Below are 18,441 nucleotides of genomic sequence, written 5' to 3'. Positions count from 1 at the left end.
CATTTTATTAAATTTTATATAATACTTAAATGTAATAAATGCAATAATAAATGTATATTAATTCATTAATGCAACTTTCCTTTTAATTTCTAAATTTCTAAATTGAATCTAACTATTTTAGCTGTTTATTTATTTAAATTTAAAAGATAAATAAACACTTCAATTTTAATAATTAATATTTTACTTTTTTCTTATAAATTTAAATTTTCTAAATTATTAGATCTTTATGTTTGTTTATTTTTTAAATAAACTCATGTAATACATGGGTCTCACAACTAGTTTTACTAAAATACAAAATTCTTATCCACCTTATAAACTAGTGTTATACCCGTCCGGTGGACGGTTGACCGACGTGATAAAAGAATATTGATTTTACTTTCTTCTAAATCATAATTCTGTAATTTGTTCCCATTATACAAATACATACAAACTTATTTTTTGTTCATTATACCAGCTTACACTCATTGCAGTTATTCTTTGCAGTTAACCTAACTATAAATTCAAGTATTGTTATAACATCCTTCTTTCATTTGTTTCCCTAGGTTGGAGTCGCTGTAAGTTGCCAAGAAATTCACTTAACACAATTCTTAAATATATTGTCAAACATTTTGAGAAAAAAATCACTTTTTTGATGTATAGGTTCAAGGACGACGTAGTTTATGAGCCGGAGTTGTTTTAACCTTTGGTCTATACCTCATGATGTTGTATGAATTAATGACAAAAGAGTTTTTAATGAGTGATTCAGTAATCAAGGTAAGTGAGAGGGAATATATATGTGTTTTCCTATAGTAGTAATATAAAAAGTCTGGTGGTATTCTTATTGCTTTCTTAATATGTTGTTTTTAGATATACGGGGCTTTGTAAGTGTCTGTTAAAATAAAATGCACTTGACGATGTATTCTAAAATGCTTATAGATGGTGACGATGAGGGTGATCTAATTATTGTTGGTTCATTCCTTGACGCTAGCAATTTAGTGGTTCTCAAAGTAATTTTTTCTCCTTCCCATTGATAAACTCACAGTCTTAATAAAAGTCAACCAACGATGTTTATAAGAGTTCTTGTGTACGTCAAGGAACATCTGTAATACAAATATACAATCAAATGCAAATCTTGGCGTTCATGGTCAGGGTTCATTGAATCTGACTGGGGAAGCAATGTTATAGAAGTTCAACATCTGGTGCTAGTTTGGAGAATCCTAGGAACAGTTGCAGTCTTAAGTATTGCTATGTGTAACACAAACTAAACCATTAGCTGCACACTTAGAAAGTGGAAAATATATATAAAAAAAGTGAATGAAAATTTTATAAAGGAAAGAAAAGGGGGTCACCAAGAAGATAAGCAAACTACTGAGCCAGAAATGAAGTAAAAAATAGAGTAACCCATCACCCAATAAGACACAAACCTGAGAAAACACCTAGACTTTGAATAACAGATGCAAGGTAAGTACTAATAATAAGTATCAAATGACGATTGATAGCACCAGAAGATCCGGTAATCCAACATTTGATGAACAACTTGAGTGCATCAATCTGAGTATCTGGTTGAAATAGAAATTTGAATGCTTGACCTGAAAAAGTGTATAATGTGATGTATTTTAATCAACCAACAACAACATATAATAACTGGCAATGGCAACTTGATAACTGTTCTTTGAAACCACAAAAACAAACAACACCAAAACATCGTTTTTTACTTCCACTTAGTTGTTATTATAACATCCCACTTTCATTTAATATTCATACAACACTATAACTTGTAATATCCACCCAATTACAGCCATGTTATCCAAATCCAAATCAATTTCCATGGTTAATAAGAAAAAAAATTGTAAGTCCAATGCTATAATTTGTGAAAAATAAATAGTAACAATGTACTGGCATGACTTTTGGCTCCACAAAGCAACAAAGCAAGAGGACATGGGCTTGAAAAAGGGCGCCTTCAAGACAATTGTGAGCACAACAACCAACCAACCATAAATATGTACATTATTAAACTCATAACTATCTCAATATTCTTTCAAATTAAAAAACATTAAATAATAAAAAAGAATCAAAGTTATTTTACATGATAATCCATGGTCCCTCAAGCCATGAACTCTTATTATAAAGATGAAAAAAAAACATTGTTATTGGTCTCCCCTGCACTCAATTCAAAGACTCATATTTCTTCTTTTTCCCTTGATGCTTCATGTTATACCCAAGATTAACACATAATGACACATTTGCAATCTCTTTCACAATCGGTGAAGAATATTGGACACAACATGGCTAAGAAAAAAACCACTTGGAAGATAGGAAAGATGATAGGTAACAATAAAAAATATAAAAAAGGGAAAAAAAGGACATGAAATCAACTTATGCTAAAATCTTTTCAATATAACAGATTTGTTGATATTTACCGAAGGAAATTTACAGATCATGTAACATCTTCATTACCTTTTTTCCCCTAAATTCAAATTATTAACCATCTTTCATTCACATTTATTTCTACTTTATTACGATTTTAATGCTCTAAAATGATAGTTTGAAAAAAGCATGGACGAAAAAGTGCTACCATTGTTGCGGTATAATTTAGCTTTTCACCGAATCTTATTACACTTCCTATATTTTATTATTTATTTAACTTATTTTGCCTAATAGGTAAAAAAGAACACAGGGTTGAGAGACATACTGTATCGAAAATTGTAGTCGGAATCTTTGATATCAACTGACCCTTCTTGCATGGAAAGAGCTTTCCAGGGGTAATTTGGTAAAATACGATTTTGATTCATAATGTGAACTCCAACTGGAAATAATCTAACAACTATCTTGAACCTTAGGAAAAAGTGAAAGTACCTATCTTCTTCAACAGTAAACAAAGAAAGAAAACAGCCAAAAAACAATATGGTTATGTAGCCAACTTATGTGTCACCAAGTCAGCACATAGACAAGGAATTGCAAGAAACATGTTACCACAATAAATGAGCAAAAACAAAATAAATTAAAGCCCGAATAAAAATCATCGTATTCCAACACAAATGAGAAATAAAGATCGCAAATCACAAACCCAGTTTCAATTTTCATTATTTACTGTCATTATGTGTTTATGTCATGAATCCTAACCTAGTCCATTGTTCTATTTATGCTCAAGAATCTTAACCTAATCCATTGTTCTGTATAAAGGAGAGAATCAACTTGGTTGAGAAATCAGCTTGGCTGCAGAATCAACTATGCACGGAAGCAGCTTGGCTACAAAAGCATCCCCTGTAAGAATATCTCCATTCCAAATCCAAGATTCATCAATTCCTAACAAGGCTTATCAATTCCAAGAATGCCCTGTGTAATGCAATAAAAAATTTAGCAAACTAACGAAACAAAAAAAAATGATTGATAGTTTAGGTGTTAACAATTATGAACATCAATGTTATGACGCAAAGAAACCTTACTAACTTATCTGCAGGACCACCATCACAACCCCATGCCATAGATTATCAAATACAAGTTCAACAAAACGGGACAAATGTGAGAGCTACCTGGTACTTTGTCTACATTGAGTGGGAGTGAGGTTGTTAGTGTTAACTGGCTTCATGCCAATACCCTTGAAACATATGGCAACCTAGAGTTTGGATCCTATGCATAAAAAGGTATAGAAACAACACAATGTATCTCAAAGAACAAAGCATCATCAAATATATGCTGGTCTTTCTATAAAAATTCTCAAAAATTGATACTTCTCAAAACCTATAACAAAAGGCTGAAGATACCTCACCCTTTCAATTTTTATTGAGGTTTCAATGTCTTCAATAACCTAGTCTTGAACCAAATCAGTGAAGCAGAGGTACAACGTTTTTGCATACCTCCAAACCTGTTTTTATGTAAATGCTCAACTCCACAGTTATCACCATGTATGGTACCATATATAATATGCTACAACAATCAATGTTCTGTAATAAATAACAATAATTTAGCAAGAAAACCATAAGATGTAATAGTCAGGTTTTGAGGAAATTCCTTGTAAATATGAATTTCAAATCTTAATCTAGCAATCAACACGCATGATGTAACAGTAGAGTAATAATACTTACCAAAGTTATCTTTCTTAAAAAAGAGTGATAATCAGAATTGGGTAAATGACATTCATGAGAAAACATAACACAAGCATACACCCTCAAGAATAGATGTCCACGTATGGACCCACCTTTCTACAATGAAAAGAAACTATTGTTATTATATATATCATCGATTTAACACATCCACATCGTATTACACTGCATAATAAAACATGTGTGCACCTTTTGTCAAAGCATGTTGAAGATCCACCTCTTCACCCTACATTGTCAATTGGAAGCATAAGTTTAAAAAAAACATCTATAATGTAAGAAACAACTGAAGGTTGTTTTTTTTTAATTACGACAAAAAAAGATGAAAATGGAAGAAAGTGATGAAAATATACGATATTAACACCAAATATGAACCATCAGCTCAACACCTTTGAGTATTCATTCGCATGAACCATAGGATTGAAATCTTTCAGTGAGTCACAGCAAAGCTCTGCAAGAGAACCTCCTCCGCCCATGTTTTCATCAAATGGAATCAAAAGGTTAGCAGCTAGTGCTTCTGCTGTCAAACTTCCTACACCAGCCAGAACAATGTTCTTGCAGAACTGCATTCAGAAACACATATGAATTGAAAATCTTTTCGATTCCCATACACCAAACCCAAACTTTGATTATAATTTACAATTGCAGGGATGTAATCGTTGTTAATTTCGTTTAACCCATAATTTTTCATACTACAATTACAAATCTAAGAAAACGCAAGAACTTACCTGCCCTCAAAACGACACGCTATTCGAGGATCGAGGAGACCAGTCGAAACCGAAGAGAGAACACAGAGGCAGTAAAAAGGCGTGCATATCGGTTGAAAGTACCGACGACGGGAATTCGAGGATATATATCAGCAAGCCAAACCGATGTAACCAAAGACGACGCGAATTCTATGATTGATGAAGAAATCCATGTTGGTGATGAACTAACTTGACATCGTTGATTTATATAGCCCCAGAATCCGGAATTGTAGCACTAATGGCCATAACCGAAACTATCTTGAAAGGAGGTTGAGATAAAACATGAATACGTATGGGATAAACCGATTTACCAACGTGGGTTGTCTAGGTTGAGAAACCGATTGATCGAACGTGAGAAGAATCGCCATGGTGACTGTAAATTAGGGAGTTTAGCAAGTTTGAAATTAGATAACCATAAAACGAAGAAGAAGGAGACGTGGGGTGATACTTCTGCAATTAACATTGTGCTGCGTACGAGAGAGAAACATAGGCGACCGGGAGAAGAGAACGTGGGAGCTCTCGGCAGAGGGAACCGCCAAGAAACCGTACGGTCACGATCAAAAGTTGAAGGAGTTTTAAGCGCCAGGATCATTTGAGCGGTTCTCAACTCACCGTCATCCATAATATTAATAATTTAGGGCATCCTCAGTCCACTAAACTCTATAGAGTTCAATGAATTGTCACATCAATGACACATCAAAATTTCATTTTTTATTCAACTTTACTCCATAACATCCACACTCCATTAAACCCAACAAAGTTTAATGTATATTCACATCATCACCATTATATTTTTAAACATAATAATAGATTTAAAAATAGAAGATATAATAGTTAAAAAAAATACAATACTTAAAAATATATTAATTAAAACTAATGAAACGTAAAACATTTAATACCTAAAAATATATTAATTAAAAAATACGAAACCTAAAAACATGAAACCTAAATAATATAATATCAAAAAATATGGTTAATTTTATTTGTTGTTTAGTTAAAAATAATAATATGAAAATATAAAATAATATGAAAATATGATTATATATATATTTGGTTTGAAATTTAATTGAAAAAGAAAAAGATTAATTTCATTCAACCACTTAATGATCATACAACTATTTCATTCAATCATCCTCCATGTTATCACTCACACTCCATTCAACCAATCTTAATCATCATCTATTCAACTCCTATTAAACCCCTATTATGAATGCCCTAATGCTAAATGTCTAAATTACTATTGGAACGAATTATTTGGTTTGGTTGGGGCTCTGCTTATCACTAGGCCCAGGCCATCTAATGGGCAAAAACGAACTACTATCTCGTTAGCGCTCCGTAATCTGTTTATCACAACAAATTGGAAAGGCCGAAATATGGATCTTAAATTTTTAATTCTAACATCGTGTTATGGATGAATGGATCTCGTGGTTTTCAAAATATCATTTTTACAATAATGTTCATAAAAATCTTTAATTACACAAACATTCCAAGCTTCACCATGAGTTGTATTTTTCATCAAAGTGATATTGTGGTTGTTATGAGCTATGAAAAGTCCATTTTAGCCCATGCTTATCCTACTGTCAGATGACGTTTTTTTTTTTAATTACTCTAATTCTAGATATGTTTTATTTAAATATGTTTGAAATAATAATAATTCAAATTATCTAGAATAATGAATAGAATAGAATATATGAATTTGGATTTTTTTTTGTCTATATAACTCTTGTATATTTGAAAAATACAGTTTTTTACATATTAATATTTGTAAATTACAAACAAAGTCAAAAATTATAAAATAGCAAATAAATATCTTTACATGTACATTGGTCACATCCCAAGTAACAAAACTGAACTTTTCGCATGTTACATTTATTAAAACTTTCCCTCCACTTTTTTATATTATTTCTTTATTCATATTCATTTTTGGGAATCCATGGAAACACCGGAATATATGCCAACATATTGTGAGGATCCTCATCCCACAAGGACAAGGAAGATCTGATGCAAAAGGCATCTTGAAATCGTGCTTTTCAAGTTTCAACAGCTTCCCAAATGAGTCACACGTGTAGACTTCGAAACACCACAAAAACAAGATACACAATAAACAATGAATATATTACTTAATCACAAAGTATATGATGTAAATCGATTTCAAAATGGAAAACATTTGTTAGAAGTAATATCAATGTTATGTCCTAAAACGTTATTGATAAACGACTATTAAACTTACATTTAAAACAGGGGTGGATCCAAGGGGATCCAGGGTAGCTCGGGATGCCCCTCAAATTTTTTTGGTAGTGTAATTTTTTTAGAAAAATTTTGTTTTATGTAGTGTATATATATGCATCCATTCACATATAAACACAAACAAACAACTTGTTTGCCCGTTAAGGCGCTGACTTATTGAAACAAATGTCTCAAGATCGATTATTGCTCCTTACATATCCCTTGTTTATCTTTTTTTTGCAGCTATTATATCCTACATCGTCAAACATATGTAAACTCAACCATTTTCATCTATTATATAAATTTGTTATTCTTATGCTTCATTTGATATCTACTTTGAGTCCCACGTCGATTCAAGTACAAAAATATACTTCAACTTTATGTTTATATAACAAGACTTGAGATTAGCTAAGGATTCAATTAAGGTTTGGGTTTAAAACCGAAACCAAACCGGGGAAACCCAAATACTCAAAAAAAAAATTAGGCTACCCTAAAAATTTTTAGATACCCTTTTACTTTGATATTGGCTCCGCCACTTGTCAGCTACGACTCTTAATTATTTGGATGAAATCGAATAGTTTTAAATTAAACTATATGATTTGAATATTTAGATTTCTATATTGGCTTTCATCAAATCTATGTGCATAAACTATGTATCTATTATACCTGATACATGTGCATTTCACAAAATGGATTTCATAAATAGTTTTACAAATGGAGACAATATTATTGTTTTGAGAAACAAACTTTTAGTCGTAAACTAAATATGAGATATCACATTGGTTTATCACGTGTGTGACTAACGATGACTCATGTATCTAATGATGCCTAGCGGTGGATTTAAGTGTCTTCCGGGGTCCCGGGCCACCATTCGATTTTTCGTTGTAGTGTAATTTTTTTTCCTATTAAGGTGCACCCACCAAAAAAATATGTGCAACTCCTAGTGTAAGGTGCAACTGTAACATTTTTTCCTACGCCCGCCACTCATGATGTCATTTTTGACGATGTAACGACGTTCTACACAAACCTTATTTGCAGATAGACCTGTCAAGAAAGCGGGGTTTAACCCTGATTCGCTTCAAATCCGTAATAATTTTACAGGTTTGGATTTTAATTTTCAATTCGTTTACCCATTTATGACTCATACCCTTGTACCCTTTTATTAATTGAGCTAGATATGGATCATTATCGATTCGCTTCATATATATATATATATATATATATATATATATATATATATATATATATATATATATATATATATATATATATATATATAACAACAGTAAAGTGTGCAACTTTACGGGCGTATTTGGCAAAAGTAGTTGTTAGCTGGTAACGGTAAGCTTTAGCTTTTATTTATTCTGTTTGACAAAAGTAGCTGGAATCTTTTGAAATATATAAAATTACATAAAAGGACAATTGATTAAAAATAAATAAATATATAAATATATTTTTAAGGGTAATTATGAAAATTCATTTCAAAAGCTCAATAGCGTTTTGTTAAACGCTACATGAAGTAGCTTTTAGATTTGGAGCGTTTTGTTTAAACTAAAAGCTAAGCGCTCGTACTACCAAACGAAGCTTTTTGTTTAAACTATAGCGTTTTGTCAAAAGCTAAAAGCGAGAATGTAGCACCTAGTTCCTGATATGTATTTTATTTAAGTACTTTTGCATTTTTGGCCTTGGACTCGGCGAGTTGAAGGACCAACTCGCCGAGTAGAAGCGGGATGAGACGCGGGATTTAAGTGATGGACTCGTCGAGTCGGGTCCCGGACTCGACGAGTAGGCTCTGTATGGACAAAACTCTAATCTAAGGGTTTGCACCCTATTTAAACAACCTTATTCGGCCTCCATCGCCCCTTTATGCTTCCAGAAACCCTCTATAGCAAACCCTAAGTGTTTTGGTGCAAGATTTAAAGCTTTTGAGTGATTTTTGGTGGTTTTGTTCATAAGGAAGAAGGAAGAGCATAAAAGGATCAAGAGGAGACTAAAGGATTCGAGTTTGGTTCATCATTTGCAGTCTTTGAAAGGTATAAAGTCTGTATCTTGCTCTTTCATTTGATAGATCCCTTTTTGGGAAGATTTAGGGCTTTTATAAGCCATTTTGGTAACCAACCATGATTGCAAACATGGTTGAGGGTCAAGACTTCAGACCTAGCACTTGGGAAGAGCCACAAGGCAGATTTGGGTTGCTTTTGCACCCAAGAAAGGTCTCATGCATCATAAGAGCTCATTTTATGTCCTTTTGAGTTCAAAGTCCCATGCATGCACGTAAAGTTTGTAACTTTACGTGCTAGAACGATTGAAGGAGCTTAGATATACCTTTTGGTCAAGTGTTGTACATCAGAATTCGAGGATTTAGGGTATGGATGTCATCGACTCGGCGAGTCCGTTCTTGGGACTCGACGAGTCCAAGACTTTGAGTCCCATATCTGTTGAGGGTCAAAAGGACTCAGTTGGGTGTTAGAAGGGTTGTAACAAGACAGAAAGAGTGACCCAATGCATTGGACTTAATTTTAGACCTGGAGTTCATGGGACTCGACGAGTGCTAGAACAGACTTGGCGAGTCCAAGGCAATCTTCTTAAGGTTGAAGATGAACTCGACGAGTTGTTCATACAACTCGGCGAGTCAAGGTCAGGGCTTGTTCATCAGTTGAAGGTGAACTCGACGAGTGTTCATCCGACTCGGCGAGTCGGATGAAGGTTCATTGATGTTCGTAAGGAAGGGGAACTCGTCGAGTCGTTGCCAAACTCGACGAGTCGAGTCGTGGATAAAGATGAGTAAAGGGAAGGGACTCGATGAGTTGACGACCCAACTCGGCGAGTCGGGTCAACTGGAAGTTGACTTTGTCTTGGACTTGGTTGGGGGTAAAATGGTCATTTTACCCTAAGAATAGATATCAGTCTCTAACTGAGTGTTTTGTGGGGATTGTAGCCGGAGGATTTCCGGAGCAGCAGCGGACGGAGGTTTCCCGCACAGATTATCAGCAGCTACTTGTACGAGGTGATTTACCTTCCAGTAGGGGTGGGTCTAAGGCCACAATGCCGACCCACCAAAGAGGAGTATTCGAAAGATGATTGTCTTTGTGATAATTATCTTGGTTTGGTTTTGTGCTTTGGTCATGAGTATTATCTGCATGATATGTTACGTGTATTGTAGGGATTAGGTTCCCTGACAGCGGCCCCTAGGGTCGTAGGGTAGGTCAGTACCCGGATATGCCTGACTGCGTGTTTTTACCTTGCTGTTGTATGCTAGTGGTAGGGGGTGGAATAGTCCCCAGTTACCGGTTGAAAGATACCGACGATGGTTACCGGTTGAAAGATACCGATGATGATTACCGGTTGAAAGATACCGATGACGGTTACCGGTTGAAAGATACTGATGACGGTTACCGGTTGAAATATATCGATGATGGTTACCGGTTGAAAGATACCGACGAGGGTTACCGGTTGAAAGATACCGATGATGATTACCGGTTGAAAGATACCGATGATATTGCTTGGTATGTGGTATGATGGGGGAACTCACTAACCTTTGTGCTTACGGTTTCGGTTTTGGTTTCAGGTACCTCTTCGTCTAAGGGGAAGGAGCCGGCGGCGTAGCATCGCATCACACACACACACACATGATTTCCGCATGGAGTTTTCTGGGATTGTACTCTGATATGTTATTACTTTATGACTTGGGTTTTCAGACATGATTCATTATTTATGAGATGATGTGTTTTCACAGTATTTTCTTATTAATGTTTTTATAAGTCGGTTAATTAAAAAAAAAAATTTGGACTTGAAAATTGGGATGTTACATAGAAGCTCTCAAACGATTGCAAAAGCTCTGTGCCAAACACGCCCTACGTCTAAGTAAAATATAATTCTTATTTTATTGGATTTTGAGTATTAGGTAATCTATATATTGTTTTACGTAGACATTTTATCTTTTTTCATAAATATTACGTTGTGGTACACATCAAAATTTTGAAACTAATGAGTCGGGTATTCGTTGATTCGGTGGATACAGGTATGTATTTGATTATTCAAAACTCTGAGGGTTATTGGAGCGGGGCGGGTCATGTTTTTAATTTTTTTAAAGGGATTGGATCAATGGTGATTCACTCGAAACCCGCTCCATTAACAAGTCTATTTGCAGATGAGACTCCAAAACAAAAACCAAGGGCTTAGATCACAATCCAATATGGTCTAAACCCTATTCCCTTGAAGCTCCAAAACCTTATGCTTGTAACATCCTATTTTGAGAAGTCTCTTATTTCGGGATTATGGACAATAAATGGATCAAGTAAAGGCTTTGGGCTTCAAAGGAATAGGGTTTAGACCATATTGGATGTTGATAATATTGGTTATGTGATCTAAGCCTTGGTTTGTGTTTTGGAGTCAAAGAGTAAAATATGAAAAATGATGTTCCAGACTCCTTTCATGAATTAAGGATTTTAGTTTGGTATGTTTTAAGTCAAAAATAATTATATAGGGTTGTAGGGCTCATCAATACCTTTTCGTGCATATAAAGATCGCCGAAAACAGAGTTGAAACAAAGAAGTTATGGTTGATTGAAGCTGGAATGGATTTGGGTGAAAAATCGTCGTCAGGGAGTGGAGATCAAAGCTCCACAGAGTGGAGAAACGTGGCAACGGGTGGCAATCTATCAGGCCCAACCCTGTGATTTTAGGGTTTTCAACGTATTTAAGCATAAGGTTCCACATTTTTGGGCATTTTAGCAGCCTACATCATATTTAGAACCCCTTGGGAAAAACCCTAGCCTCCATCTTCAAGATTTGAGCTTTTCCCCTCTCATTTCTCCTCTTTTGAATGCTTTTTATGATATTTTAATGAAGCTTAAATATCAAGAAGGTTCTTTTAGTTGCAAGGAATGATGATTCAAGTTTGGATCCATCAAAGGCACTACATTTTTGGACTATTGTGAGTATAAAGTTCCAATCTTGCTCTATAGTTCTTTAGATCTCTTCATTTGTGGTTTTTGGCACTTTTGCTCCATTTTATGAGTGATCTTGGATTTGAGTGGACTCTAACATCTTTTGATCAGTTTGGAATGCTTCTTGGACCTCATGGACTAGGAAAGTTAAGATCTTTTGCCTTCCCTTTTAGTCATGTAAGTTATCTTGGTCCTTTAGGTCATTTTGGTGTATTAAAGTTTAGATCTTGAAAGATTATGAAATTATTATGGATAAATTTGGAAACTTTATCCCTCTAGACATCTTTTTGATTCATATTTGAAAGTGGGAGACTTGTACTTAATGGGTTAAGTTGAGAAAGGTGCATTTTGGGTCCCTTTGAGACTTAAAGTCTAGATCTTGGTGGTTTGGACCATCCTAATGGATAAAGTTGGAAACTTTATCCATTATGAAGCTATTTGGAATAAGATTTGATGTTGTTAGCTTTGGTCCTTAAGAATTAAGCTCTTTTTGATGAAAAGATTTTTAGACTGAAGATCATGGCGTGGCCAAGGCATGCCCACGACGTGGTGGCGAGACTTATCATGTATGTTTTGCCTGGATTCTGCCACGGCGTGGTGGCATGTCTGCCACGATGTGGTAGCAGATTTTGATCGATAATGCATTGAGTAGCCAAGACGTGGCCATGGGTTGGCCACGACGTGGGTGCCAGCTGGAGTTGACTTTGACAGTTGATTTTTTGACCAGTTGACTTTTGGTTAACCTTGGGTACATTAACTATTTGGCTAAGGACTGGTCTCGGTTTGGCTTTAGGTAGCTTGGATTGGTGGTTCTGTTGGTGAGGTAGCTGTTGAGATTTTGTTGAGTAGTTCAGGTGAGTCTTCTCACTATACTCGTGGGTCGATGACACCAATATCGACCCATTGGATTGTGTTAGTTGTCTTTGTGACTCTTACCTTATTTATGCTGGTTTGGGCCTATTTGTATGTTGGTATGGGCCCATTATTTATGTTGGGTTGGGCCCATTATTTATGATGGGCTTGGCTTGTTTGTATGTTGGGTTGTGCCCATTATTTATGTTGGGTTGGGCCTATTTGTATGTTGAACTGGGCACATTATTTATGTTGGCTAGGCTCATTTGTATGTTGGGGTGGGCCCATTATTTATGTTGGGTTGGGCCCATTTGTATGTTGGGTTAGGCCCATTATTTGGTATGTGGTATTTTGGGGAACTCACTAAGCTTTGTGCTTACGGTTTATGTTTAAAATGTTTTCAAGTACTTCTGGTTTCAAAAGGAATGGTTCGGCTTGATCGCATTGCATTCACTGTAGATTTATTCCGCATTGACTATTTGTGATTTTACTCTGATGTTTTGAGAACACTTTTATTTTGGTTGTCTTTTGTGATAATGAATGAATGGTTTTGTCTTATTTAAAATGAATTTTTCACTTTGATATTTTGGGGACGTTACAATGCTTTTCACAAGATTGTTACATTAAACTTGAACTTTGGTACCTATATTTCGTACTTTAAATTGATAAACACTAAAACCATGATTGAAAAAAATATATTTTAAATACTCCATATGATGTGTGTTTAAGTAAGGGTAAGGGGTGGGTGGATGCCTGGTGGGTATTATACTTACTATTTCATTTAAAACTAGTTAAAGAATGTATTTACATTTTAGTTGTATTACTTGGTTCTACGAAAACCATAAGGATCTTTTCCATAATAATTGACAAAATTAGGGGTAGTATGTTGATAGTATTTGGTCAGAAAGTGTATTTTTTCAGACAACCACAGTGAACATTTTAAAATATAGTCAACAATATATTTTTATATACCTAAGAAATTTCTCATTATATATGTGTTTAAAAGTTCTATTATAATTACCCAAAATTTACAACACCACTCATAAATAGCATTGTGGAAATAACAATGTAACTTGATAATTACATAAATAACTCATTGCAATGCCAAAATCCTAACTTACATCATTCTTATGATCATAAATTAACCAACAAGGTGGATGCGTGTTACCCATAAGCCTCATCTTTCATCAATATATCCACCATACTACTCTTATCCCCTACCACTGCCTCCTGCCAGCCTCGACTTCCTATATTTCTCCCGTCTTTAAAACCATACGACTAAATACACACATACACACCCTAATCTCATAATACATCACAATACATGGATACACACATTTTCCATCATAACACACTCATACATATGCATATGTTATCAGTATTAAAAAAAATCACATTTCATTGTTATCGTCCCTGAAGGCGTTGTGTTCATGCACATAATACTACACATGTAAAAACACAAACATACACACCCACTTACTTACTCACCGAATGTATCAAAATTCATCAAACAAACCCAATTAACTTAAACCAAATATGCTAATAAGAATTACCGCAAATTGTTACTACCATCTCATAAGTTTATTACATTTGTAACGCTCGTAAATTCGGGTTACACGTTTAAGGGATAATAATTATGATTACCCATTTTATTGAATATTTACAATCCTCGAATAGAATCATCGTTCTTCGTACGCGTTACAGATTATACAAATACTTATTTATTGTATACACGTTATGTGGGCAAATATTACGAATATATAATATTTGTAGGAAATCTTATTATAAATTTATCGTTGAGTGATAAATTAACATTTTTAAATAGAAGATTATTTAGGATAAATAGTCTTAAAGAAATTCATAGTAGTCATGATTACGAAGTCGTGGGTATAAAGAACGTCAAAATCTGACTATGTATAAGGAAGTTATGATTTTTTGAAGTTTCACGTTAGACAACGTATAACAGTACGTGTCACATAATTTGAAATGAAAATTGGTTAATCGTTATCCAAAACAATGTAAACGATATTTGATGTCCTCATAAATACGAATCCGTATATATATATATATATATATATATATATATATATATATATATATATATATATATATATATATATATATATATATATATATATATATATATATATATATATATATATATATAAAGAACGTCAAGAACGGAGCTCATATGAAGAAATTATGAATTCGCAAAGTCTTTTACAGTGTAAACTTTATATACGGTAAATTAAAAATATAATGTGAATTAGTTGTTGAAGTCTGAAGGAAAGTTGTAGTACTCGTAGATACAAAATCGGGGATATAAAGAACGTTCAAAACGGAGATTGTATGCAAAAGATGTGATTTTTCGAAGGATTGCGAGATTTACCTGTTTATGTGACACATCCCCACCCAAATTGCGCCACGTGTCACGATCAAAGGCAACCCTGACCGCTTATGCAAAAGCGCAACGTGCCTAGGATAAAGGAACGACGCGCCTTCTCATCATAACTTCTATAAATAAAGGTCGAACACTTCTTTTCTTACTCATTTTCTCTCAACTCTCTCTCTCTCTCTCTCTCTCTCTCTCTCTCTTTCTCTCTCTCTCAAACCTCTCCCAAACCCCCATGATCTGACTCTCTTAGTCTCGAGCATTTTAGCTAAGCGTTTCGGCGTTGGAAATCCTGAAAAAATATGATTAGGAATCCTAGACATTCATTAGAAAGACAGTCATACATCACAATGTATAAATCCTTAATAATTATTTCCTCTACATATTAGTGAAAATATGATTATGAATCCTTTATATATAAATGAGATTCACATATATCAAATAAACTACATTATTTGCCCTCAAAGATCCCTTTCTCGAAGTTGGAATATGTGTATTGTATTTATGTAATAAAGATAACAATGTCTTAGACAACTTTGATTCAAAACATGTTTACGTTAAAAGTGCTTGCATATAGAACTTAATTTTATTTATTAAAATATTGATATTTACTTATAATTATATTAAGATATTTACTTATAATTATATTAAAATATGTGTATTGTATTTATATGAAAAGTATAAGTTCTATCTAGTAGATATCTGAAGTACTAGTCTCTTCCATACTTTCTTTTCAGATAAGATGAACAGTTCCTCTTCTAGTGTCCGGTATCCACAAAAGAAACAAGATCCATTTATTGTGGGTATTCTTGGAGTTTTTGGGCTTAAAGGTGTTTAGTCCATAAAACATGGACTTCTTAGATCACAAAAAGTGACTCTTTTTAGCCTTGCATTATTCCATTGTTTGAACAAGTTTAAAACAAATATCAATGTATTTATTGAAATATTTCTTAACCTGTTATATCATCATATATATATCTAAATTATACAAGACTTCCTAGAAGTCATGAATAACTATTCCTAGTGTGATGTTAGAAGCATCTTAAGCATCACATTGACGCCTTTACTAGGTATCGTGTTCATGTCTATTGCTCAAAGCAAGTTATTTAGGACTAGGACGTTTAAGTATATACAATTTCACATCTCTTATGAGATTGTCTCTAAAGACATGAACCCATTCATTGAAGTTGTATCTATCGAATGTTATTGTTTTTCAAGTCATTAAAGAAAATGACAACTCATGGTAATGAGAGTGGATTATATATCTCTACAAAATTTTAACAAAATTCATTTAGTATTTTTTCAATATTTAATATTTAATAATTAATACCCTTTTAGTTTCCAAAAACATTAATGATCAAAGTCTAGGATCCAAGTTTCAAAACAAATAAATGGTTAGGTATCATTTATCCCATTCTTTTTAATCCAACCTGGTAAATATCGATTATCAACTATATTCTACTATATAATTCCTATATTTATGGGATCGGTAATAACGAATTTGGTTAGACATGTTTGATCTCATCTATGTCTCGTGACTCTCTTGCTTAGGTATCCTTTATCACAAAAGATTTCCGATGAAATCCTCCAATTTAAAAAACGTGTGCAACCGGCCTATAACATGCAATACTTTCAGAAAGTGTTGCACAAAGTGTCGCAAAAGGTCCAACAACCTTTAAAGAAACAACCAATAGTGACAGATTTAGTGACAGTTTCAGTAGTGTCACAATTTTCCCTGCACACCTATAAGTTAGCAAATATTCACTTTTGGTCTTCAAAAAATGGTTTCATCTTCATTTTTTGTTACATTTTTGTAAAAATAAATTATTTCTAAAAACTAATCCATTACTTACAAAAATAAATGAAGAAAACTAATTATTACATACCAGGTGTTTTTGAACTAAGTGTTCACCAGATGTACTCCATCCCCCACATGGTTGCCTTACGGACATATATGGCTGAGGAATCCCCTTAGCAGTATAGTCCATCCCGATGATGATCCTTAGGCTAGATCCCTTATGATAGGTGTTTAGGGACGTAAAGTGAGGATAACGGGAACGGGTAATCAGGGTTATTGTTGGTTGATGAAATTAATAAATTTATTGTTGGTTGATGAAATTAATAAATTTATTATTATTTGTGGGTTAAAAACCCTACATACTCACCAGGCTCCCAAGCCTCACCCACTCAACTTTTTATATTACAGGTAGTGGAACAAGAGCATACTTGGATGGTGACGAGGGATTTTAGAATATAGGCCAGTAGATGTGAATAAATGTTGTAAGGCTTATATCGTACTGTTTATGCTTTTGGTCTGTATCAGAACATGACATCCCGAGGTTTTGTAATATAATGAAAATACATTTATTTAAGAAATGCTTTGATAAATTTTTATCATACATTGTTTTGGGGACAAATTTCGCAACACCTTTTGAAAGATTACTCTGTTTTATTTTAAAAGCATAAACGAAATCGGTCTTTTCTGGCCGTGAAAATGAGGATGTCACAGTTGGTATCAGAGCATTAGTTTAAGCGAACTAGGAATTTGTATGATTTCTAGACTTAAACTTAGAATGCTAAGTGATGATCGTGAGATGAGTGTCTACCATATTTTAGACACGAGCACTAATATATTTTAGGAAAGATGCCTAAAATGCTTTTATGTGCTAAATGTTATATGTTTCCCATATATGATGTTATTTGTTCGGATCTATGGTCTGTTACCGACCGGATCTGGAAACCTTATGTGTTCAGGATTCTAAGCGTATGACTATGATATTAGAACTAGCATGTAAACGTTTCGGAGTGATAAGGAGAATTTAAATATCTATCGTAAATAAAAATCTAAATTCACCTAATTTGGTGTATAGATTAAAATGGCAAGAACCCGAAGTGGAGCTGGAAATGCAAATAGAAATCAGCAACCTCAACCCCAAGTGATGGAACAGGTGCCTATAGCAGAAGCTGTACCAGAAGCAATCACAATGGCTGGAGTACAAGCCATGATTCAGGCTATGATAGCTGAACAAAGGGAAGAAATGAGACAGCTATTGTTGAACAACATGAATGAACCTTCAATGCCTGTTGAACAACCTGAACTAAATGACGGACAGTCAGAGGAAGGAAATTAACTGTCAGTCAAGTGGAACCCACAGTGGCATAAAGGAATAACCCGGAGAGGCAAATCAACAGAGATGG

This window comes from Lactuca virosa, chromosome 3 (genome assembly GCF_052849685.1).
Source record: "Lactuca virosa cultivar CGN04683 chromosome 3, Lactuca_virosa_CGN04683_v6, whole genome shotgun sequence".
Lineage (NCBI taxonomy): Eukaryota > Viridiplantae > Streptophyta > Magnoliopsida > Asterales > Asteraceae > Lactuca > Lactuca virosa.
Note: the sequence above shows the minus strand (reverse complement) of the source record.